Below are 26,574 nucleotides of genomic sequence, written 5' to 3'. Positions count from 1 at the left end.
GTGGTTACCGTATTTTTCGCCGTATAAGATGCACTTTTCTTCCCCAAACTGGGGGGGGGGGGGGGAGTTGGTGCTTCTTATACGGCAAATACACAATAAAACCCTGTCCTATCGCGGTCATCAACGGCCGGGACCCGCGGCTAATACAGGACATCACCAATCGCGGTGATGCCCTGTATTAATCCTTCAGACGCAGCGATCAAAGCTGACCGCCGCGTCTCAAGCGAAAGTGACACTAATCCCGAGCAGCTTGCAGGACACCGGGAGGGACCTTACCTGCCTCCTCGGTGTCTGCTCCATGCCGGGATCCCCTGCATGGCCGGCGCTCTCCTTCGTTGCCATCACGTCGTCGCGCACGCCGTCCCGTCATCCAATAGGAGCAGCGTGCGTAGCAGCGTGATGGCGGTGACGGAGAGCGAGGATACCGGGCAGCAGAGACGTTCCGGAGCAACGGGGACACCTTGGGGACACGGCGACAGCGATGGAGGGCGACATCCAGGGCAGCGGTGACGAGCGGTGACGGGTCCGGAGCGGCGGGGACATGTGAGTATTACCTTCTATACCAGTGGTCTTCAACCTGCGGACCTCCAGATGTTGCAAAACTACAACTCCCGGCATGCCCGGACAGCCAACTGTTGTTTTGCAACATCTGGAGGTCCGCAGGTTGAAGACCACTGTCCTATACTTTACATTGTATTTGGTTCAGAATCTTTTTTTTCTAGATTTTCATCCTTTAAAATTAGGTGCGTCTTATGTGCCGGAGCATCTTATATGGCGAAAAATACGTTCTATATATCAATGAATAATCAAGCATATGTTTCCCCCTTACACTCATTTGCCTTAAAGAGGTCTCTATCACAAATACTCTGCCAGCCATCAAAGGTAATAAAAATGTACTATATTTTCAATATACATCTAAAACCCATTTTTTCTGGGGTGTACTGGGGTTACTAAGACAAAAGGATTGTCCCTTATATCTGGTAAATCATTGTTTTTTTAAGGCAAGTGTCTGTTTAGTCACATAACATATGATGTCAGGGATAAATAGAGACACTCAGCCCCGACATCCGATCTTTAATATAACTTTGGGTGGGAGTCATCATGGCAACTAATATTGGCATAATTCTTTAACTACTGCTATATTACCCAACAGGGGTTGTATACTTATAACGAATAACCCCACATGGGTAGTATACATGAAGGAAAAAGTAGTGTGAGTGACTCCCTGCATTGTGCTGACAGGTGTAATATAATGACAGCTCAATGTATGTGGATGGGGTGGACAGCTGGGGATATCCCTACCTATTATTTGTTAACCTACTCAATTTTGTAAAATAAACTATACAGACTGGAAAACTGATGTATTACAAGTCACAGAATAATTTAGTAATAAAAAAATATATATACAGAGGAGCAATGAAACACTAAAAATCCCAACACAATTTAGTAATAAATAAATAAATGGTGAAGATTTAAAATTAAATTAAGTAAAAAATGAATATACAACAGAACACTAAAGAACTACAAGGCTTAGCACAGCCAAGCACATGCATACACAGAGGAATAATAAGTCACTACCCATCACCTAATTATAAATACAAAGTGGAGCTTTGCAGCAGTAAAAGTCTAAGTAGAACCTTATAATGAATATACAATTGAACACCGAGGAACTACAAGTCCCAGCATAAACTAGTATATAAATACAAAAAGTGGAACAGAGCAACAGGGCTCACCTATCCTGGGTTGGATTACAGAAGCCGGCTGTACAAGTAGGGATACTTTATGATTTCTCAGCTACTTGAAGCATGGAGTGGAGGGAAGACGATGGACCTCAAGCTATGGCATGGCGGTCATCTTTCCTCTCTAGGGGCACAGCATTATATGGAGGCTGAAGCATGCAGAGGAGAGTCAGAGAACAACAGCTTGGGGGGCAGGATGATTGAATCAGTGGCCCTTTGCCTACAATGGCCCACCTAGAATGTACCAAAATTACCAGATGGGCAGTGGGACTCTAGACGGGGCTGCAGCTTTAAATGTTAACTATCATTTCAAAATGGCACGCAAATGCAAGCAGCATGTCCTTCCACTTCCACTCCACTTAGATAAAGTGAGCACTACACTGAATTGCTGGAGTCCAATAGACTTGCATTGCAATGGAAGTCTATGAGATTCCATTAATTCCGTATAACGCTCGCTTAATGGGGTACTCCAGTCTTCCAGCATTCTGAACATTCTGTTCAGAACGCTTGGAGCCGGAGGCTTTGATCCTGACATCATGGCTATGCCCCTAGTGACACGATAAAAACAAGCAATCTCCAGGTAGCAGAGCGGGATCAATGGAAGCGCTGAGACCAGATAAGAAGTTAAAAGGATTTATTTCCCATAATGCAACGCGTTTCACGGTCACCCGCTTCCTCAGGCACTTAGCGTTACCAACTCACCTTTGGTGTTACACTACGGAGCGCATCCGTTTGTGCTTTTTTTATTTCAATGCCCCTAGTGACGTCATGCCATGCCCCCTCCATTCATGTCTATGGGAGGGGGCGTGTCACCGACATGCCCCCTCCCATAGTCATGAATGGAGGGGACGTGGCGCGATATCAGGAGGAGTGTGACCGTGATGCCACAACCACTGTCTCAGGAAACTGACATTTGTTTAGAATGTCCGGTGCTACAGGAGATCACTGGGGGCCCCAGCAGTGGGACCCCCGCGATCAGACATCTTACCCTTTGGATAGGGGATAAGATGTCTAGCAGTGGAGTACCCCTTTAAGCTGAGCACAATGGAAGTGAGAAGACCCATTATTTGAAAGCCTGCGTCATTGTGAAATGATAGTGCATCTTTAATGATTTTCAGGTTACATACATTTTGTAAGTCAATGTAATGGGAAAGCAGGCCAGAGTAGAAGCTGGAAGACATTGGCAACGAGTACTCAGCACATTACAATGAATAATATATTAAAAAAAATAAAAATACTTTGTAAATGACATAGTTATAAATCACTTGAGCGAACAAAACACATGGGGATATTTACTATATTTACTAAACTGAGATCTGTTTACCTGGACTCACCACTAGCTGTAGACTTCATACATTATAAATGAAGTTTATGAAATCACCTAATAAGTTTTACCTTAGCTATTCTGTTTGCCAGTCTATTTCATTGGAATAAATCACGTTACAAGCCGGTGCATGCATTCCATAATTTCTCTCAAGTACATATTTTCCATGCTGCAGCGCCGGAGCTAATATTTAAAATAATACATCAACACAATTTGTTGAATTGGTTTTTAATGCAAATGGCTTGTAGCTCAGGGTGCTTTGCTGGTCAGGGTAACAATGGACTCCTGACTGCGCTGCCTAGGGACATTGCATAAATAGTCTCTAACTGTAAGTTTGTCTCTACATCTTCGGAATAAATTATTCATGAAACATAGCAGGAAACTGCTGATCGAGCACTCTTAATTCTTAACCCAAAGCCGATTGCAGGCAACAGTTTTAAATAAAATATGTTTTTTTCAAATAAAAGAAAATGACATATGACTTCAGCGTTACGTGTCTGCATTTTAAGTATTGCTAACACAAGGGTTTCAATCCCACTTTCATGGTGAATAAAATGCGCGTGTCAACGGCATCAAAAAATAGACAGTGTTTTATATAGAGAGGGTCTCAGCTTGACAGTTCACAATTCCTTATTGCCGCATATATTTTTTAGGCCTAATGACCAGAAGCTTTTAGTGACTTTTTTATTTAGCTCGTGCTGGTTAGATTGCTGTAACCTTTTAATATATTATTTTCTTCTTCTTTATATTTCTCCTTTATGTTTTCTTCTTTTCTTCTTCATTATAATTTTTTTACTCCCATGGGGGGGGGGGGGCAATTATTAGTGCTTTATGTCACTAATAAGTTGGGGGGAAAATTATATTTTTTTATTTTTTTTAAATAGTGGGCTGGGTTAAGTGGGAGGGGTCTGGGCCTTTGCAGTTTGCCAATTCAAATCATACTGCACCTCTTAAAGAGTATCTGTCAGATCCCACAAAAATAATAATAATATGTTACCCAGTGCCTAATCCTGATCATGTAAATTTTTATGCCTTTACTACCTGTATTTAGAATAAAAATCCCTCTTTTCATTATCTCACAGTGTTACTATTCCTCTCAGGGGAAGGGGGCGTGTCCCTGACTTATGGTGGTGGGGGGTGATTTTTGTGTCTGCTCATGCAGCCTTGTTCATAAGTCTTCTCTTGTCCATGACTCATGGACAAGCATGATGCTGCAGCAGGATTGATTAATGTGCCAGTAGGTATGGGGACCCCTAGTGCTGGGATTTTCAGGAGCCTTTTTCTTTATTGAATATAAAAAAAATGTAAAACAACCATACAACAAAAGGTCTTTAAGGTCATCAATAACAGCATATAATAGTGCCCATTTAGAAAATTTGGTACATCTTACACCAGTGGACTGTTTAAAGGATTCCTATCATAAAACTGGGTCCCCCTCTGTGACCAGGGAAGTGCACAAAATCGGCCTCAACACCCAGGCCAGCCGCCAGATCCAATCTTTTAAATGCATAGACTTATATAGCAAAAAGTAAAGAAAAGTTTTTAAGGCTTATGATTAAGTGGTTTTCCACAAAACATGTCAAGTCACACTGTTTCTGTTTAAAGCTGCCTCATGGGGGGACATTTTAATGGACAAATAAAGTATGTTTTATTTTGCATAAGAAAGTGTGGGACTCCTTTTTTCCACTTAGATTACACCACAGCACTTGTGGGCTATCCGTGAACTGTTGACACTCCTCCCTATGGTAAGCTGATTATATGTTTGTTACTTTGTGGAGCGAAAAGCTTCGATTTGATTGACAGCTGAGCAGCATGTCAAAAGTTTTTTAATGATAGCAACCCTTTAAAGGGGTTATCCAGGACAAAACTTTTTTTTTATATATCAACTGGCTCCAGAAAGTTAAACAGATTTCTAAATTACTTTTATTAAAAAATCTTAATCCTTTCAGTACTTATGAGCTGCTGAAGTTGAGTTGTTCTTTTCGGTCCAAGTGCTCTCTGATGACATCTGTCTCGGGAACTGTCCAGAGTAGAAGCAAATCCCCATAGCAAACCTCTTCTACTCCCGAGACAGTTCCCGAGACAAGCAGGGATGTCAGCAGAGAGCACTGTTGCCAGACAGAAAAGAACAACTCAACTTCAGCACCTAATAATTATTGGAAGGATTAAGATTTTTTTAATAGAAGTAATTTACAAATCTGTTTAACTTTCTGGAGCCAGTTGTTATATATAAAAAAAAGTTTTTTTCCTGGAATACCCCTTTAAGATTGGCATAAGGAGCACCAGTCTACGTAAATTTTCCCCTAGTAGTTAGTAGTGTTCATATTATAGCTCTTAGTGTTTGATACTAATTAAAACCAAATGGCCAAGATTTATAAAAACTGCAAATCTCTCCAGAATAGCGACACCGATCCAGGGAAGTTGTGACGGACTCAACAGTGATTTCTCCTTCCGGATGACAAGCCCCAGCATATCACAGGCAATATTCCCAGGCAGAACTAGAGATTATTGCATCCTTGTACCCAAAGAACCAGGCAACACCAGTCTTCAGGTATAAAATCAGAACTCTTTATTGTGGAACAAGTGTCTTCTTTTATAGGAAGGACATCACAGGGGGAAGGGTCAGTAAAGACAATACAGGTGACAGTGAGTCTGGGAGATAATCCAATAAAAATAGCTCTCCCTATACAGTGCCTTGAGTGCAAAAGGTGGAGGTGTGCAGAAGTTGTACTGTGTGCAAAAAGGAGAAGCATGTGTAGAATTAGTGCATTGTACAAAAGGTGAGCCATGTGCAAAAAGTGGACTGTGTGCAAAAGGTGTATTGTGTAAAGGAGGTGGACAGTGTGCAAAAGTGTATGAAAACAGTAAATAAAAGTAACTCTGAGCTTTATGTCACTGGACAACATCAACTGAGGGGTACAAATAGGGATGTCCTAAAGTCCATCCAAGTAGGTAGGGTGACTATAAGATCCGTCACAGTGCTCCCCTTTTTGTTTCCAGTGACAGACCCAGCTAGATCCACACGGGACGGCTTGGGGCTGTCTTGTTGGCTAGGTTGCTAACTCCAATTGCCGAGACAACCCATCAGCATTTCCATTCTGTTTATTTGTCCGATATTGTATTATAAAATTAAATGGCTGTAGGGCAAGGCTCCACCGCAGCAGTCGTCCATTGTCCCCAGACACCCGGTTGAGCCAAACCAAGGGGTTGTGGTCCGTGAGTACAGTAAATGAGCGTCCATACAAGTAGGCTTGTAGCTTTTTGAGGGCCCACGCCAATGCCAGGCACTCTTTTTCAATAGCAGCATACCCTACCTCCCTGGGCAGGAATTTGCGGCTGATGTAGACCACCAGGTGTTCATCACCGTCCTCGCCCTCTTGGCTCAACACTGCTCCCAATCCAAAAGTAGAGGCGTCTGTAATGACACAGAAACGTTTATTTGAATCCGGAGCCACTAGTACCGGTGCAGAAATCAATGCAGCTTTTAATTGTTTGAATGCCGACTCACACTCTGGGGACCACAGGACCTGGCGGGGAAGGTTCTTCTTTGTCAAGTCAGTCAGGGGCTTTGCGATGGTGCTATAGTTAGCTACAAATCTGCGATAATAACCTGCCTTATCAAGGAAAGCTAAAACCTGAGTCTTGGTATGGGGGGTTGGCCAATTTGCAACTGCCTCTACCTTAGCCGGCTCCGGCTTTTGTCGTCCACTGCCCACCCGATGCCCGAGGTACTGCACTTCAGACATTCCTATGTTACATTTCTCTGGCTTTAAAGTTAGGCCTGCTGCCTTAATGCGGTCTACTACGGTACCTAGGTGGGACAAGTGTTCCTCCCAGGTATCACTGTAGATCGCAATGTCATCCAGGTATGTGCAGGCCTAATCTTGGAGGCCATCGAGGAGCTGATCTACCATCCTCTGGAACGTTGCCGGAGCATTCTTCATCCCAAATGGCATAACCCTACATTGGTATAAACCAAATGGGGTGATGAAGGCCGACTTTGGAACTGCGTCGACCGCCAGAGGGATCTGCCAGTACCCTTTGCATAGGTCGAAGGTGGACAGGAACTTACCCCGAGAGATGCGGTCTAACAACTCATCTACTCGGGCATGGGGTAAGCGTCGGTCAATGTACGGTCATTGAGCCTCCGGTAGTCCACACAGAATCTTGTCGTCCCATCCTTCTTAGGCACCAAGACTACCGGAGAGGCCCAAGGACTCTTGGATGGCTCGATCACTCCCAGATCAAGCATCTCCTTTATTTCCCCTAGCATACCTTCCCGTACAGCCTCAGGGACTTGGTACGCCGCTTGCCGTAATGGGGTCTGCCATGGAGTCTCCACACGGTGTACTGCTGCCATGGTGTATCCAGGACGGTCTGAGAATAGGCTGCTTCTCTGATCTAACAGTTGGCGAACTTGAGTCCTCTGGGACTCCGTTAGCTGTGCGGCGAGTTGTATCGCACCAGGCTTCTCTGTCCCTGTCGATACCTGGGGCAAATCTAACAGCGCTAGTCCCTCTGTATCATCTACTGCTGGGGCGCATATAACTGCTATCTCCTCAGGTAGTTCTTGGTAAGCATTTAACATGTTCACATGGAAGGTCCGCTGGATCCTTCTATCTGTACATTTAGCCATTAGGTAGGTGGTGTCGCACAGCTTCTTCACCACCCTGTATGGTCCTTGCCATGCTGCCTGCAGTTTATCCTTCCGGGATGGCTTAAGTGTCAAGACCTTCTGTCCCTCCTCGAAGGTACGGCTCGGTCATACCACCGCTTCTGCCGACCCTGCCCTGCTTGAAGGCTCTCCTGGATCATGTCCGTGATTTCCTTCAATCTATCCCTCAATGCCAATACGTACTCTACGATGGTTGGCCCCTCGGTTTCTAGTTCACCTTGCCAGTGCTCTCGCAGCAAATCTAGAGGACCCCTAACACGCCGACCGTAAACCAACTCAAAGGGTGAGAATCCGGTCGATTCCTGTGGCACCTCCCGATAGGCGAACAAGAGGTGCGGCAGGTATCTTTCCCAATCCCTGTGAGTGGCCGTAAACTTCCGTAGGAGCTGCTTGAGGGTCCCATTGAACCTCTTGCACAGTTCATTAGTCTGGGGATGGTATGGGGAGCTGAACTGTGGTTTGATGTGGCACAACTCCCACAACTGTCGGGTTACCTCTGCTGTGAACTGTGTGCCCTGGTCTGAGAGAATCTCTCGGGGAAATCCTACCCTGGTAAATATGCTCACCAAAGCATTAGCCACTGTCTCTGCCTCAATATTTGCTAGGGGAATAGCCTTGGGGTAACGGGTGGCATAGTCCACAACAGTTAGAATATATTTATTTCCTGATGGGCTTGGTGTAGGGAGAGGGTCCACCAGATCGACTGCTACCCGGCTAAAGGGCTCGTCTATGATGGGTAGAGGGTGAAGGGGCGCTTTAACATTGTCCCCTTTGCTCCCTACCCGTTGGCACACATCGCACGTCCTGCAGTATTGTCTGATGTCATTGGTCACCCCAGGCCAGAAGAATGTCTGGGTTATGCGGTTGTGGGTCATAGTCATCCTGAGATGTCCAGCTAGTGGAATGTCGTGCCCTATCCTGAGTAAGTCCTGACGGTACTTCCGAGGGACCACCAACTGGCGTTTAAGTAAATTACGTGAACCTTTCCCTTCCGTCACCCTATACAGTAGGTTTTTATCCCATTCTAGTCTTCCCCCCCAGTCCTAAGCCATCTGTCCCTGCCTTTGCTCGGTACGTGGCAAGGGTTGGGTCGGTTAAAGTCTCTCGAGCAAAGTCAGTCGGAGAATCCCACTGTATGGGGGGTAATGTCTGGGCAGGAGCAGTCTGGTTGGGTTGTTGTCTTACCTGTGGCCCATCATCGAACAGAGTCGCCTCTTTCTGAGCCTGCTGCCGGGTGGTTACCGGGTAAGCTTCGGTGGTTGTATCAGGGACATATGAAGAATTCATCCGCCCCAAATCATTGCCCAAGAGTACTTCTGCTGGCAAGTTCTCCATAACTCCCACTGCTATCTCCCTGGACCCAGCCTCCCAATCAAGAAAAACCCTTGTGGTGGGGATCTGCATAATCCTTCCCCCAGCAACACGCACAGCCACAGTCCGGCCAGTCTTTTCTCGGTGTTGGACGACGGTCGGTTGGAGCAACGTGAGAGTGGCTCCGCTGTCTCGAAGTTCCTGCACTTGCCGACCATTTACCCAAACTCTCTGCTGGTGGTGGTTCCTGTTGTCAACCGTAGCTGCTTGGACTGGGTCCGCTTCGAGTAGGATCCCCATATCCTCTTCACACCATTCCTGAGAAGTAGATTCATCTTCCACGCAGTGAGAAGGTCGCCGGTCTTTTCCAGTCTCAGGATGGAAGTCGTTCCTGAGGACAATCTCAATTGTAGTGGCCTATTTGGTCACATGTATGGCATCTCACGTTGACAACCCTCCGGGGTGATTGATTAAACGTCACCGGAGCCGGACGACTGGGAGCTGGGGTTCCTGGGGCGGCCGGAGCCCATCGGGCTGCTGGTCTGCTTACAGGGTTCGCTGGCCGCCGGGCATCCAAGTATTGGTCAGCTAACACTTCAGCTTTATCAAGTGTTGCGGGCTTCTGGTCCTTCACCCACTCTTTTACTGCAGTTGGCAATTGTTCAAAGAATTGTTCCAGGAGTAACAGCTGCATTAGATCGTCTATGGTTGCTACCTTGCAGCCTGTTACCCAGCCTTTTGCCAACCGGGACAACTGATATGCAAAGTCAGTGAATGGCTGCCCTTCTTTTCTTCGTAGATTCCGGAATTTCATTCTGAGGGCTTCCGGGGTGATGCCATACCGAGCGAGTAAACGTTCTTTCACCCGTTCGTAGTCCCGACATTCTTCTTCGGGGACTGTCTGATATGCCTCAGCAGCTCTGCCAGTTAGATGACTCACCAAAACGTTTACCCAGTCGCCTTCCTCCAGTCTTTCCAATCGGCACTGTCTCTCAAAGACTTGTATGAAGCTGTCGATGTCCTCCCTCCCGTCTTCAAAGGTACTAAAAGCTGTGTGAGTTAGCTTCTTGCTGTGGGTACCATGACAGATTCCCTCTGTTCTTCTGATGTTGTTCATCTCTGCTATATGTAGTTGTGTTACTTCGGATATAATTTTCTTCACTGAAGCTCGTGGAGGGTCTTTGCCTAGGAGGTCCAGGCGCCACTGTACTTCCCTCTGGGCATCCATCCTGTCTGCTCTCTGGGTGAACGATTCACTGTTCCTGACACCCTCCATCAGTTCTTTGATGATAGCCGCTTTACTTTTGTTGCTGGCTACCCGACCTCTAGCTTCCAGCAGATCTTTTAGGGTGCTCCACTTTAGTTTGTCATAGCACAACTCCATCCACTGCGAAGCCTTGTTGCTGAGACCGGGGTCAAGCCAGCAGCTGTATCTCCCCCAGCTGGGCTGGTCTCAGTGTTGATCCTGGAGAAGTCAAATCCCACCGCTGCCACCAATTGTGACGGACTGACTCCGCCAAAAGTGACTTCTCCTTCCGGATGACAAGCCCCAGCATTTCACAGGCAATATCCCCAGGCAGAACTAGAGATTATTGCATCCTTGTACCCAAAGAACCAGGCAACACCAGTCTTCAGGTATAAAATCAGAACCCTTTATTGTGGAACAAGTGTCTTCTTTTATAGGAAGGACATCACAGGGGGAAAGGTCAGTAAAGACAATACAGGTGACAGTGAGTCTGGGAGATAATCCAATAAAAATAGCTCTCCCTATACAGTGCCTTGAGTGCAAAAGGTGGAGGTGTGCAGAAGTTGTACTGTGTGCAAAAAGGAGAAGCATGTGTAGAATTAGTGCATTGTACAAAAGGTGAACCGTGTGCAAAAAGTGGACCGTGTGCAAAATGTGAACCATGTGCAAAAGGTGTATTTTGTAAAGGAGGTGGACAGTGTGCAAAAGTGTATGAAAACAGTAAATAAAAGTAACTCTGAGCTTTATGTCACTGGACAACATCAACTGAGGGGTACAAATAGTGATGTCCTAAAGTCCATCCAAGTAGGTTGGGTGACTCTAGGATCCGTCACAGAAGTAATATATAATTTTATCATTTTAATCCAGTTAACCTGCACTATAACATTAGGTTTAGTGCTGGTGAACCAGCTGCCAGTTTCTCTTGGGCCTGTATAAAAAGACCTGGCTCACTGGTATCACTAGTTTACCACTGTCTGTTCACTACAACTAGCACTAGTGCAACCCACCTGCTGTCCACTGGCTACTACAACTATCACTAGTTGACCATTGCGGGCTATCCACTGGCTACTACAGCTACCACCAGTCGACTACCCTTCCTGCTACTACTACCAGCCAGGCCAAAAGTACACAATTCATTATCCCAAAAAAACTGAATAATTTTTTTTGACTTTTCATACAAAATCTCTTCTTCACCATTCAGGACACCAAGTCTGTTGAAACTCCCATAGGGAGAATTTTTGGAATGCTTGGAAAAAGCCATTGTGTCTTTTTCCCTTGCCAGTCACAAAACCTGCAGCAACGTTTCAATGTTTACAAAAGCTATTTCTTCTTCACTATTTTAAGACACCAATCCTGTTGCATGTGGCATTGCCAGGGCCCAACTGTAGAAATTACAACTCTATGTAACAACATGGAACGACATCAAAAACCCTGTCTACAACTATCACTAATTCACCACTGTCTGCTGTCTACAGCAAACAGTAGTCCTCTAATGTCTGGTCTCCGCTGGCTACAGCAACCAGTAGTCCTCTAATGTCTGGTCTCCGCTGGCTACAGCAACCAGTAGTCCTCTAATGTCTGGTCTCCGCTGGCTACAGCAAACAGTAGTCCTCTAATGTCTGGTCTCCGCTGGCTACAGCAACCAGTAGTCCTCTAATGTCTGGTCTCCGCTGGCTACAGCAACCAGTAGTCCTCTAATGTCTGGTCTCCGCTGGCTACAGCTACCAGTAGTCCTCTAATGTCTGGTCTCCGCTGGCTACAGCTACCAGTAGTTCACCAGTGTTTGTTGTCCCCTGGCTACATCTACTACTAGTCCACCAATGCCTGCTGAGACTGACAGGAGTATTGTGAGCATGAAGGAAAGAGAGGAGTACTGGATAGTCATACTCTTAGACCTTTGGCATAATGCCAAAATGGGGGAATTTTTTTCAAAAAGGAGGTTAAATTGGATTTTTTAGTAACATGCTACACAATGTTAAAAAGCATACAAAACCTGCTAATGCAGTGTGTTTTTAAACAAGCTGTTACTTACTGTGGATTACTGCATGTCTCTGTAACTTTGACATTAAAGGGGTCTTCCAGGAAAAAACTTTTTTTTATATATCAACTGGCTCCAGAAAGTTAAACAGATTTATAAATGACTTCTATTTAAAAATCTTAATCCTTTCAGTACTTATGAGCTTCTGAAGTTAAGGTTGTTCTTTTCTGTCTAAGTGCTTTCTGATGACACGCGTCTCGGGAAATGCCCAGTTTAGAAGAGGTTTGCAATGGGGATTTGCTTCTAAACTGGGCATTTCCCGAGACACATGTCATCAGAGAACACTTAGACAGAAAAGAACAACCATAACCTCAGAAGCTCAAAAGTACTGAAAGGATTAAGATTTTTTAATAGAAGTAATTTACACATCTGTTTAACTTTCTGGAGCCAGTTGATATATCCCAAAAAGTTTTTTTTTCCTGGATAACCCCTTTAACTTAGTCTTAAAAACATTATAAAACTACTTGAATTCATTCCTAGTGACCCTAGCAGTCTTATGCAGGCTTTAGTGCTCTTAGCTAGTGGTTTGCATGTATTTGAGGGTTATTGCATTTCTGGTTTGCTTAGAGCCAGTTCACTGCAACGTAAACTTCTTCCAAACGATTGGCAGTGTTTTATTCATACTATATAAAACAATAGTCAGAGGTTCAGACACACTGTTGGGGTCATTTTAATTTTATTATACTATTTGTTCTGGTGTGTCCACATAAAAGGTCTTTCCTAAGCATAATTTCTGCTGGGTCATCACGCCCCCCTCCCATAGACTTGCATTGAGGGGGAAGGACATCACGGGGGGGCGGGCGTGAACACGGAAGCCTGCACCCAGCGTTATGCAGTTCTGTGTTATAAAAAGAACTTTGACAGATACAAAAATATTTCCAGAAATTAATGTAAAAAGGACGGGGGATCTAAAATGACAGTGTTAAAACAGTGATTCATTATAAGAACTGGGAATTGATCAATTATTTGCAGTGATGTGGGAATTTTGTATGAACATCTTATGATTATTCATGAATCACAAGCTGCTTTATTAGTGTCTGCCACCTTTATGATGGTTCTGAGTTAATTTTCATACCTTCTGTCACTATGTTTGTTGTACACGTTAACAGGACCGCTCCTGCATATTCATTATCTATTTCATTTGTTTCGTTCTTTCTTTTTTCTTAAAGCATTTATTATATGCTTTAAAATCTTTCAAATGTTTACATGTACTTACAGAGTACCAGATGTACCAGTAGGGGGCACCCCCCTGTCCCCCACAATCAGATAGTTGTGCCATATTCTGTGGCTAGGTGATGACTTTGCAAGATGGGAAAAGCCCTTTAACCACTTGATGACGAATGCTAAACTCGCTTCATTGCTTGTAAGTGATGGCTGTTATTAGCAGCCGGCACTCACAATTAATGACAGACTTCAGCAATAACACTGATGTCAGCCATGAATTTAAGAGTCAGCTGTCAGCTGCCTTATCAGCACCCCTACATTTTGACTGTGGGGTGCCAATCAGTTTTAATGGCAGCCAGAGGCCTTCTGAAGGCCTCAACGCTGGACACCGCCCCATCTCCCTAAGGCAGGTTCTACTAAGTATACTAACTATATATGATATATGTATCTATATATATAAAACTCAATGGGGGTCATTTCCTAATCTAATCTATTCTGGGTATGCTTATAGACCAGCTTATGTGGTAGTCTCCTGTCTATTGTGCTCCTAATTTATCAAAGGCCTCACAGCCCTTGATAAATTCTGTGCTCAGACTTCAGGGTCTACAGCTTAAATTGCATTTAGACCTGCTCCAACATGGTCTGACATTATAGCGTATTTTGGGCAGATGCGACTTGTCGCACAAAAGTCGCACTTGATAAATTCAGCACCAATGCATTTTCCAATTCATTTCTGTCTAAAATAGACTTGCACGCATCATGTTCTAAAAATCCTCTACAGCAAAAGTCGCAGAAAAGTCGCACATATTTAGACTGCGACTTTCTGTGCAACAAATTCAGACAGGAAAAACCAGTCTAAATCCTTTGATAAATCTCCCCCAATGTGTGTATGTATGTGTGTATGTATGTGTGTGTCTGTGTATATATATATATATATATATATATATATATATATATGTGTATGTGTGTATGCATGTGTGTGTCTGTGTATATATATATATATATATATATATATATATATATATATATATATGTGTGTGTATGTGTGTATGTTCCAGCATCACGTCCAAACGGCTAAAGATATTAACATGAAACTTGGCACACATGTTACTTATATATCAACAACAAACATAGGATAGGTAATTTAACCCTTACTCACCCCCATTTACCAGGGTCAGGGTTTTTGTTTAAAGTCCCATACAAGTCTATGGGCAATATATGTTACTACATAACTTCCAAACGTCTGGAGATATTTCGATAATACTTGGTCACATGTTACTTATATGTCCACTTAAAATATAGGATAGTTAATTTAACCCTTAACTACCCCCATTTGTGAGGGTCGGGGTTTTTGTTTAAAGTCCCATGCAAATCTATGGGAAATGTATGTTCCCACATAACTTCCGTACGGCTGGAGATATTTCAATAATACCTGGTACACATATGTCAAATAAAAAGATATGATAGTTAAATTAACCCTAACCTACACTCTTATATAAAAGATGGGTTTTTGTTTCAAGTCCCATGCAATTATATGGGACTTCCAGTACCTTTATCCACAAGCTCCGTTCTGCATCTCCTGGTGAATGTGTCAGTCCGGATTGCAAGCCACATCCCATCTCACAAAGATATGCCCACTGTTTAAGCCCCACCCCTTTTATTCCCTACCCTTTTTGTGCATCGGTCTGGCTTGCAAAATCACGCCCAGTCCCACAAACGGGATATGAGGTCAGGATATGAGGATGGGATATGAGGTTGAGATATGAGGACGGGAAATGAGGTTGAGATAGGAAGTCAGGATATGAGGTTGGGATATGATGTCGAGATAGAAGGATGGGATATGAGGGCGGGATATGAGGATGGAACACAAGGACGGGATATGAGGTCGAGATATGAGAACAGGATACGGGGACAGGATATGGGGTCGGGCTATGAGGACTGGATATGACGTTGGGATATGAGGACGGGACATGAGGTCGGGATATGGGGACAGGATAGGAGGTCGAGATAGGAGGACAGGATTGGAGGATGGAATAGGATGTACAGTCATATATGTATACATATGCTTGATAATGGCGGTGTTATATATATATACATTTTTTTTAATAAAAAGTTGTTTAAAAATCCTATCTACACCAAAATGGTATCACTGAAATCTACAGATAACTACACAAAAAAATCAAGACTCAAACAGCTCCATATATGGAAAAATTAAACAAGTTATAGGGATCAAAATAGGGCAATTTTAAGCTCACATATTTTGTACAAAAAAAAATAAAACTTTTTTTTGAAAAATTAATAAAACGTTCATTTAAAAAAAAAAAAAAAATTAACAAGGGCTGTGGGGGAGTGTTTTTTTTAAATCTGCTGTGGAGCCCCGGGATCCCCGCTGTGGCACCGCGCTATCATTACAGCACAGAGCGAGTTCGCTCTGCATGTAATGATGGGCAGTACAGGGGCCAGAGCATCGTTATGTCACGGCTCCGCCCCTTGTGACATCGCGGCCCGTCCCTTTCAATACAAGTCTATGAGGGGGGGTGGCGGTCGTCACGCCCCCTCCCATAGACTTGTATTAAGGGGACGGGCCGTGATGTCACGAGGGGCGGAGCCATGACGTCACGCTGCTCCGTCCCCCGTATCGCCCGTCATTACACACAGAGCGAACTCGCTCTGTGCTGTAATGAGAGCGCGGTGCCGCAGCGGGGATCCCAGGGCTCCCCAGCAGCGGGACCGCGGCGATCTGACATCTTATCCCTTATCCTTTGGATAGGGGATAAGATGTCTAGGGGCGGAGTACCCCTTTAAGGACTCACGCCATTTTGTAAATTTTGGGGGCTTCCGTTTCTACTCAGTGAATATTTTGGTATAAATGACACATTATCATTATTCTGTAGGTCCATACAATTAAAATTATACCCTACTTATATAGGTTTGAGTTTGTCGTACTTCTGGAAAAAATCATAGCTACATGCAGGAAAATTTAGACATTTAAAAATGTCATCTTCTGACCCCTATAACTTTTTTATTTTTCCACATACAGGGCGGTATGAGGACTCATTTTTTGCGCCGTGATCTGAAGTTTTTATCGGTATGATTTTTTGTTTTGATCAGACTTTTTGATCACTTTTTATTCATTTTTTAATGGTATAAAAAGTGACCAAAATACGCTTTTTTGGACTTTGGAAATTTTTTTTTTACGTGTAGGCCATTGACTGTGCGGTTTAATTAACAATATATTTTTATAGTTCGGACATTTACGCACGCGGCGATACCACATATGTTTATTTTTATTTACACTGTTTTATTTTTTTTATGGGAAAAGGGGGGTGATTCGAACTTTTATTAGGGAAGGGGTTAAATGACCTTTATTAACACTTTTTTTAACTTTTTTTTTTGCAGTGTTATAGGTCCCATAGGGACCTATAACACTGCACACACTGATCTCTTACACAGATCACTGGCGTGTATTAACATGCCTGTGATCAGTGTTATCGGCGCTTGACTGCTCCTGCCTGGATCTCAGGCACGGAGCAGTCATTGGTCGATCGGACACCAAGGAGGCAGGTAAGGGCCCTCCCGGTGTCCTGTAAGCTGCTGCTTCACCATGGCGGTCCCGAACAGCCGGACAGACTAGCCGGGATAGTTTCACTTTTACTTTAGAAGCGGCGGTCAGCTTTGACCGCCGCTTCTAAAAGGTTAATACCGTACATTGTCGCGATTGGCGATGTGTGGTATTATCCACGGATCCCGGCCGTGATGAGCACTGGGACCGACGTGATGTGATGCGGGGTCGCAGAGCGATCCCGCTTCATATCGCGGGAGACGGCGCAGGACGTAAATATACGTCCTGCGTCGTTAAGGGGTTAAAAACAATGCATTTACTGTACAGTGGTCTCTCAAGTTACAAAATTAATTGGTTTCAGGACGACCATTGTATGTTGAAACCATTGTCTGTTGAGACCAGAACTCTATGGAGACCTGGTAATTGGTTCTGAAGCCACCAAAATGTCATCCAAAAATAGGAAAAAGTGATGAATAAACAAAAATAAGTAGATAACTAATATAGATAAAGCAAATCCTTATATATAAAGTAAGAAAGATCTGGTGTAAACTGTGAATCACTGTCTATGTAGAGGACAGGAGCTTCTTCAGGGTCCTGTACAGTACACGCAGTGTCCTAAAAAAGTTACATGAAGCCGCCCTCACCTGGTGTCCAAAGGAGCAGCCTGGGAGAGAGAAGCGGCGCCGACAGCCAGGGGGAGAGAAGGGGCAGCGGCACCCATTGCCGGCGCCGCTGCCCCGTTGCCTCCCCCCATCCCTGGTGGCATAATTACCTGGGTTGGGTCCGCGCTGCTCCAGGTCTCCGTCGTGCGTCCCCAGCGTCGTTGCTATGCACGGCGCGGCGCTCTGACGTCATGCGACGCGCCGTTCAGCGCATAGCAACGACGCCGGGGAAGCACGACGGAGGCCTGGAGCAGCGCGGACCCGACTCAGGTAATTATGCCACCGGGAATGGGGGGAGGCAACGGGGCAGCGGTGCCGGTGCCGCTGCCCCTTCTCTCCCCCTGGCTGTCGGCGCCGATAACCAGGGGGTGGGAAGGGCCGACAGCAGCGCTCTAGACCCCAGGAAAGGCAGGGGGAGAGAAGCGGGCAGCGACGGCCTCTCTCCCCCTGCCTTTCCTGGGGGTGTATCGGCGTATAACACGCACACAGACTTTAGGCTTAAAATTTTAGCCTAAAAAGTGCGTGTTATACGCCGATAAATACGGTAATACATTTTGGCAATAAAAGTATCGACCACATTTTCAAAAAGCTTTGTGCCGTGGTTTACACTGTTCACGTCAGTTTTGTAAAAGTGGGTGTGTCCACGTATATTGTCTGCTTTACATGATATTTTCGAATGGGTGAGAGTCCAGTTTACATCAAAAATTTCACATCAGCTTTTTGATGGCACGCCTAAGCAGTAACAGGCTGGCGTTATTTAGGCTGGGGAGGGCCAGTAACAATGGTCCTCGACCACCCTGGTAACATCAGGCTGTTGCTGCTTGGTTGGTATCTGGCTGGTAATGAAAAAATGGGGCAATCACGACAGTTTTTTACATTTATATATTTCTTTATTTTTTTAAATGCATAGGGTTCCCCCTATTTTCATTCTCAGTCAGATACCAACCAAACAGCCTGATGTTACCAGGGTGGGCAAGGACCATTGTTACTGGCCCTTCCCAGCCTAAATAATGCTAGCTATAGTACTGCCTAGGCACAGGAGGGCCATTTTTGATGCTCCGGGCCTGTTGGTACCGGCTCTTCCCAGCACCCCTGTGGCGGTGGGTACTGGAGCAATAATTAGAGGTAAGCACTAGCTGATTTGGGGGCTAATGCTAAGCCCTGGCATAGTAATGGATTTTGTCTATAAGACGGCTTCCACTACTAAGCCTGAAAATTCAATTATAAAAAACAAAACACAATGAAAACATTTTTGATTAAAAAAAAACACTCCCCCACAGCCCTTGTTAATCTTTTTTTTTTTAAATGAACGTTTTATTAATTTTTCAAAGTACAAAGTTCAAGTCCCTTGTTAACCATTTTCTTGAAATAAAAAAATAAAATGCTGGTCATTGTCGCAGTCCACCAAATCTGACGTAGTCCTCTGCCCCCAGGTATCTGAAATGAGAAGAAAAGAGAAACAAGAAATACGGGTTAGTACATTTTTCATGCTCTCCCCTGGGGAGAGAGCACATAATGCAGCGTGTCAATAAATAGGGAGCCTCCAATTGTTGCTAAACTACAACTCCCATCATAGGGGCTATAGTTAAGCAACAGCTGGAGTCTCCATGTTTGGGAACACACTGCCAGAAAGGCTCTGTTCCCATTATGCAAAACGCATAATGAGAACAGAGTCAGGCCTGGACTGTGTAGCTCGATCTGTCCCTCTGCCCTTGGACTACTACTTCCATCATGGGACAGAGTCGGTCCCATGATGGGAGTAGTTGTAGTAGGGCAGCGCTGAGGGATGGCACTTGGACATCCCCCAGCTGCGGGACTTTTAGGACTACTACTCCCATCATGGACAGACTTTGTCCATGATGGGAGTTACAGTCCAGGGGCTGAGGTGCTGTTCGCAGCAGGTCATTCTCCAGAGACCCGCTGCGATCCGCATTTATTAACTGTAAAAGCCGGCGGAACACACAGCTCCACAGCGCTGTCCGCCAGCTCAGTGTATACACCGCTCATAATTCATAGTCCCCACCGCCGGGAGACAGGAGCTCTGATTGGTGAATAGCTTTTCATCAATCAGAGCTTCCGTCTCCCAGGTGGGGATTATGAAATGTGATATAGTATGCAGGAGCCGGCGGGCAGCTCAGTGTAGTCGCATGTGCCGCCAGCTTTTACAGTAAATAAATCGCAGTGGGTCTCTGGAGAATGACCCAGTGCGATCTGCACCTCAGCCCCTGGACTATAACTCTCATCATGGGCAGAGTCTGTCCATGATGGGAGAAGAAGTTATAACTGTCCCAAAATATTTCATATAATTCTCAGATGCTTTAGAACACTTTGGTACGTGTCCTAAGAGGTGGAGTATATTTGCGCTTTTTTTTTTTGGCGTAAAAAATAAATAAAACATGCAGTTAATACATTTGATTCTACAGTAGAAAGTGCTCTATGGTAAACTTAACCGTAGACATGGCAATGAAGAACACATGGCTATGAAGGCTATGAAGCTCTATATACAATGATAAATTCCCCCCACAGAACATACACCCACAGAGAACATATACAGCAGCTGCAGGTATCTTCCATATTACACAATCCTACATCTACCTGTATTGCTCCTCCCATCATTTCAGATATGTGACTGATCAAATGACTGTGACATCATTGAAAGTCCTGTAGCTATATAAGACCTCCAGTGTATGAGCTCTGCCCCCTAAGAAGCAGTGTGTGTTCCTCATGTCCACTTCACATCCACCTTCCTCTCCTCTATAGGTCTCTGCTGACCGGACAGGACTGGGGCTATGAGTCTCAGTGATCGGGCACAGGGCTGTATAAGGGCTTTGATCAATTATTAAAGGGTATTTGTGGACTAAAAACATGTCTGCTTCCCCCTAAAATGCCCCACATCTGTCATCAGGTTGTGTGTGGTATTACAACTTGGCACTATTCACTTCAATGAAACTGGGCTGTAATACCTCACACAACCTACAAGAGTGGTATTATCTTTGGAAGGCGTTAGCTCTGTAAGAAAATATATTCCCAGTATTCCTTAGGTCGAATGCAAGTGTGGTGAACCACGGTGATGGCGGGATCACGGGGTGTAGCAGTGTAGGTGGAGGGGAAAGATGGTATTAACCCCAGGGGCAAGGTGTTTTTAACCCCTAATGTTCGTGACACCAGAGTGGTTTTTGGGTATCGGAACCACACGAACGGTATCTCCGCTATTCCAATAGCTAGGCAGTGAAAGGAGAGTCCACAACCAGGTTATGGTTTAACGGAGGCTTAACTGAGTTAAGACAGGTATTATTATCTTCACAGCTAGGCCAGAATCCAAGAGAGGTGACCAGTAACACTGAAAGGGCCCTGCAGCTTGCTGGGACTTGTAGTTATTGTAATAGATTTTAGTTCAGCCACGCAGACTACAATAGAATTGATCAGTGTCTTGACTTTAGTAGAGACAGCAGACCTAGATGAGATGACTTACTGACAATGTGACTGGTGTGCCGGCTTTGTGGCCCCCAGGTGTACTGGATACAGGATCTGTCATGTCTGTGCTTTGCTGTCCTCAGCAGAAAGAGAAAGAATTGTAATGGCCGCTCCCTTTTATAGAGGGGGCTGAGCCAAAGCCCATTGGTGCCTTCTGGGTAACATCATGTGATAACATAACACATGACATCTCACAGGTCCTTTAGACTTGCTATACATTAATACACTGACTACAATCCTATGACAATAAATGACACTATAGTAACAGCAGGGGAGACACTGCAGGAGAGCCCCCGGATCACTGAGGGACTCAACCTGACAGGGCCTAAATGTAGTGCAGGACCATGTCCTGTACTGGGACATCACACAAGGTTGTGTCATTATTCACAAGGCATCATATGGTGCAAAGGACTCTCTGGACTTCTTCAGTTAATCTACTGAACTACTACTACATGGCCGTATTTTGCTGCGTATTTTTCTACCCATTGAAATCAAAAGGAAAAAAATACGCAGCTGATTTTTCTACTTATTGACTTCAATGGGTAGGAAAATATGCAGCAGCAAATATGCAGCAAAATAAGGCACTGTTACAGAGCAGGATGTGGAACCTCTAACCTGTGTGGCTGATGACTCGGACCGTATTGGGGAGCAGAGTCTAAGGTGCCGCTGGTCTTCAACAGAGCCCGCCGCAAGGCAGAATGGGCCCAGGTCACTACCCCCGACACGGCTCGACCACACAGGTAGCTGGGCTAGGCGAGGTACCGAAGGATAAGGCAGTAGCGAAGTCAAACCTAGCAGAAGGGCACGGTGGGCGGCAAAGATGCAAAGTCAAATAACGTAGCGGAAGTTCTGGACACACGGGTAAAGCAACAGGCAGTATGGAACGCTTAATCTCAGGCTAGGGGCACTGAAGATCTGGCAGGGAAGTGTGGGAGTTCCAGGGACTTTATAATGTAGTGTCAGGTGTAACAACTAATTATGGGTCTACTGGCCCTTTAAATTTCAGAGCTTCAGCACGCGCACCCTAGGAAATGAAAACGTGCGCGCCGGAGCTGAGACACAGGAGGAGGAGATGGCAGTGGAGCATGGTGAGTGCCGTGCTGGGATTTGCATGGGGGCACGTCCCACTCCCGTCCCACTCCCAGCCCCGCCGGCAGTTGGGGATTCAGGGACCATGCGCTCACGGCCGGTGCTTGCGGCTGGAGAATATGGTGTGACAGGCACGTGTGACCCTACCCTTAAAGGGAAACTGACAGGAGGATCACCTGTACTATCCTTAACACACAGGATTATAAAAAGGATGATCATGTCTCTTACAATTCAGTAGATAGGTGTAAAAATGTATTTATGCTAATTTGCTGAAACGAGCAATGAGGGCAATATCATGGATGTATTTCCATTTATGTATTAGCAATGATAACGCCGCCATCTACTGTCCAGCCCATCCATTCATCAATATTCACCTATCCTGCTGATGCTGTCTGTATGATGAGCCGGCGCATGTGCAGTGGCCCCTACACATACCGTGATGTGGCTCCAGACCCATCTTATCATAAAGAGGATTTCTATTGAGGAAAAGGGGAGGGGGGGGCTCATAAAAAATGACAATGCTAAACCTACATGAAGCTTTTGATGGTGTTTTTTTAGCTTCCATAAACTTCCATGGGAGAGAAATGGCAAGATTTTAGCCAAAGAAAAAAACATGCTCTAATTTGAAAAAAAAAAAAAGAACTATCACCGAGCACAAAAACGCCCAAGATAAGTGAAGAGAAAAAACAAAAGGAAAAAACAAGTAGGTTTGGCATTGTGGCAAGTGGAAATCTAGCCTTATAGGTATACAATTTTTTATTTTTTTTTGTCTGATTTATTGCAAATCTTCATGCAGAATAAAACCGTACTTATTCTTGTTTTGTACAGCAACTAATAATATATTTTAAAGAAAGAATAAAAAAATAAAAAAATACATTAAATAAATAAATAAATACATAAAACTAATAATAGAATTTTAAAGAAAGAACACGAACAATAATAATAATATTAATTCATAATAAAATGAATCAAAAAATAAATAACAATTTTACTTTTGATGATACTATCCCTTTAAACCATTTAAACCTCTGGTCTGGAGAGGTAGATTTTCAGCGTGGTACCAGCCTCTCCAATGCTGCTGTAGAATCTAATTTAATAATGCAATCCTGCTCTTATTTTCGTGCTCTTTCTACAAGACAAATTACATCAGGCCCTGAAAATAAGAGTGTTAAGGACAAATGTATCTGTAAGGGAACCACGGGCAGATTTGCCTGAAATGTTGAATATTTCTGCAAGTCCTGCTTTCCTTTAATTAAAACTTGATGTGCTGCCAGCATTGTGTGCCGCCAGATAACGCTTTAACGGCTACCATTATTTATAAGGCTCCACCGAAAGAAATAATGACTAATTTTTCAATAGGTTTATGAAATGACTTATTCTGGTCAGTCCATTCTAATAGTAACAAATGAAGATACGGGGCAGGCACATGCGGATCTTTATAATACTAATTCCACCCTCTGGGGAAATGATAGTCATAGTTATTCATTTCACTCCGTCAATACAGTTTCAAATGGGTCTGACATTAACCTTGAAGATTTTATCAATTTTTCCACAAGGGACACTTTGCAACAATATTGATTTAAATACGCCCAGAAAAAAAAAGGAAAAAACATTTAGAAAGATGTCTGGGTGAATTTCAATAATAAAGCCTTGTTAGTTAACCCTTTGAGTAATACACCCAGAAAGCAGTAAACCCTTAATACTGTGTTTCCCACTCAGGAACCCTCTAGCTGTTGTAAAACTACAACTCCCAGCATGACTGGACTGCAAAAGGTTGTCCAGGCATGCTGGAAGGTGTAGTTTTGCAACAGCTGGAGGCACCCTGGTTGGGAAACACTGCCTTAAAGAGTACCTATCATCATGTCACAGAAAAAAAATATTCTTGTATATCTTATTCACTAGGTCATGCAGATGTTTGACATATCCTTTTTAAGTGTCTAGGTACTGTATTTGGCTCACAAATTCCTCTGTTCTGCTCCCTCACTCTGACATCTACTGCTCAGGAAGGGGCATATCCAAGGCAAGCACTAGGCCCACCCTCACTCACCATGCATTCAATTCCTCCCTGAGTCTGCTGGGCTGTTCTGGGTCTCTTCATCCTATCACTGCAGTAAGCCATTTATGCAGTGTTTCCCAACCAGGATGCCTCGAGCTGTTGTAAAACTACAACTCTCAGCATGCCCGGACAATCTTTGGCTGTCCAGGCATGCTGGAAGTTGTAGGTTTGCAACAGTTGGAGGCACCCTGGTTGGGAGACACTGCCTTAAAGCGTACCTGTAATATCACACACAAACAAAACAAAAAAAATAATAATAATGCTTACATATGTTACTCACTAGGTCAATCAGATGCTTTACATTTTTTTAAAGTGTCTAGCTTCTGTATTTGACTTACATATTCCTCTGTTCTGCTGCTCACTCATTCTGACATCTACTACTCAGGAAGGGTCGTGTCCAAGGCAAGCACTGAGCCCTCCCTCACTCATAATGCATTTACTTTCTGCTGAGTCTTTTCATCCAATCCTCGTCTGTGTTTTTATGCAACAGTCTGATAGACAGGACAGGAATGAGCACAGAGGAGGGCAGTATGTTTGTTGAGAGCAACTAATATATATGAAGGCATCAAGGAGAGGGGAGCCTAAAAATATATAGCGGCTCTAAGGGGATCTTCCACACATATATATATATATATATATATATATATATATATATATATATATATATATATGGGGGAATTACATAACCTTGTCCCATTTCTGCTATCTCAATGTCCCATTTTTGTCTCTAGAAAATATGGTCAGTCTACTGAGCCATATCAGGGACCCAGTAAGCATCAGAATGGCAGCGTAAGTTAAAGGGGTACTCCGTCCCTAGACATCTTATCCCCTAGCCAAAGGATAGGGGATAAGATGTCTGATCAAGGGAGTCCCGCCACTCAATGCAAGTCTATGGGAGTGGGTGTGATGGCCGCCACTCCCCCTCCCATAGACTTGCATTGACAGGGTGATGCGTGACATCATGAGGAGAATTATTTTTTTATTATGACATGATAGGTACTCTTTAAGACAGCATTTCCCAACCAGGTGCCTCCAGTTGTTGCAAAACTACAACTCCCAGCATGCTACTGAGCCATATCAGGGACCCAGTAAGCATCAGAATGGCAGCGTAAGTTAAAGGGGTACTCCACCCTTAGACATCTTATCCATTGGATAGGGAATAAGATGTCTGATCGGGGGGTCCCACCGCTCAATACAAGTCTATGGAAGTGGGTATGATGGCCACCACGCCCCCTCCCATAGACTTACATTAAGGGGGTGTGACATCATGATACTCTGGCCCCTGTATGGCCCGTCATCAGGCACGGAGTGCTGCAGGAGAGATCGCAAGGGTTCCCAGTGGCGGGACCCAAGCGATCAGACATCTTATCCCCTATACTTTCGATAGGGGATAAGAAGTCTAGGGCAGAGTACCCCTTTCAGTTGAGGAGGTAAGTAATGTTTTTTTTTTACTTTTTATCCAGTCTGTTTCTTTTGAAGATAGTATTATCCCGCTGGACAAGCACTTCAATTAACAATTACCTACAGTTTTGTTTCTATGGCTTCCATGAAGACGGTAACAGACATCCTGCAGTTATTTTCCCTTCTATCTATCCTTTACTGATTAATAACTTAAGAAATATATATTAGCACACAGTGGGGAGCAAATGTAAGAAATTATAAGACTGCAAGGCTGCAGGATTACACAACACAGAATAGGTTTGTGCTTCTTTACCATGGAAATGCATAAGAACCATAGAAACAAAATAACAAGTTATATTTAATTAAAACCTATTGCAAACATTCTTTTTGGGATATTTTCCATGCATTGCAGGGATAAGCGGTGCCTAACCGGCTTATCCCCTGACTGGTGAGAGGTCACCCCTCTTAGTTAGGTTGGCCCCCTCCCCACCTGTGAATCTGCCCAGCAACGGCAGTTTTGGTTTTTCCCATATAGAGTGCCCTATCAGGGGGCTTTCTGGCTTCCCGGGCTTTTGTTCCCTCCCATTAGATAAATGAAGGTCCTCCCTTCCCAGGTGGCAATTATCCCTTTGACTCGGAGATTTGTCCCTCCCTCCCTGTTTTTTTTAAGTCACAGCTGGGGGGAAATGAAGAGGATGCGGGTCATCCTGGGTAGACCTGTGCACCGGCAGGTGTGACATTACCTCCCAGAATGACAAGAAGCCATCAGTGCCTTTTTTGTTGATAAGTTTTTATACGTTTTATAGTTATTTATTGTTATTTATCAATAAAGC

This window comes from Hyla sarda, chromosome 9 (assembly GCF_029499605.1).
Source record: "Hyla sarda isolate aHylSar1 chromosome 9, aHylSar1.hap1, whole genome shotgun sequence".
NCBI lineage: Eukaryota > Metazoa > Chordata > Amphibia > Anura > Hylidae > Hyla > Hyla sarda.
Note: the sequence above shows the minus strand (reverse complement) of the source record.